Source organism: Octopus bimaculoides, chromosome 10, assembly GCF_001194135.2.
Source record: "Octopus bimaculoides isolate UCB-OBI-ISO-001 chromosome 10, ASM119413v2, whole genome shotgun sequence".
Taxonomy (NCBI): Eukaryota; Metazoa; Mollusca; class Cephalopoda; order Octopoda; family Octopodidae; genus Octopus; species Octopus bimaculoides.
In genome coordinates, this window is record NC_068990.1 from 49718299 (window position 1) to 49719003 (window position 705).

At 36.6% G+C, this 705-nt stretch overlaps 1 protein-coding gene across 2 annotated transcripts in view; it reads right to left on the minus strand.

Moving 5' to 3' along the window:
* Nucleotides 1-705, minus strand: part of LOC106878624 (protein IWS1 homolog) — an 863399-nt gene that overhangs the window by 150794 nt on the left and 711900 nt on the right. The window lies entirely within an intron of this gene.

Sequence of the window (705 nt, forward strand, 5' to 3'; positions counted from 1 at the left end):
TTCTGATGAAGCAATTGCTGGCGATCTGTTGCTACACAGTTCTACCAGAATTCTATCAGATTGGGCAGTAGATGTTGATGCACCATTTTGCATTATGTTCAAAGTAACTTCTGGAATGTGGTGAATTGCTGCAGTCTGATGCTGTCATTTTAAACCGGTTGCTTTCTTTCCCCAGCAAGCTCTCTTCTTTGGAGGCATAATCTATGTATATATTAAACAGAACAACAAAAGTTATAATAGATGGCAGGGTCAGTAGTTTTCACATTTCTGTAATTTTTCAGATTAACACCTGCACGATTACCCAACCCTAATCCTAAAACCCTTACACTAACCCTAAACCTTAACCCTAACCCTGACGCTAAAATCGTAACACTAATCCTAACTCTAAACCCTAACCCTGACCCTAAAACCCTAACCCTAACACCCTAGTGAAAATCGTGGTATATTTACAAAACATTGACGAACATGAATTATATTTTACTGAATGATTGTGTACTTGCACGTGTATGCCTTTGGAAGTTAATAGGAATTTAAGTGGAATTTCCGAAAATTGTACCCCACCCCCTCCCAAAACACTTTCACCGAAAATTTTTGTATATTCGGAATCTACATAATAAATAATACATGCATAGAAAATTTCATTAAAAAATATTCATTTTTCTGAAAGTTATGACCTTCCAAAGTTGTGGGGTACAACTCTGTAGT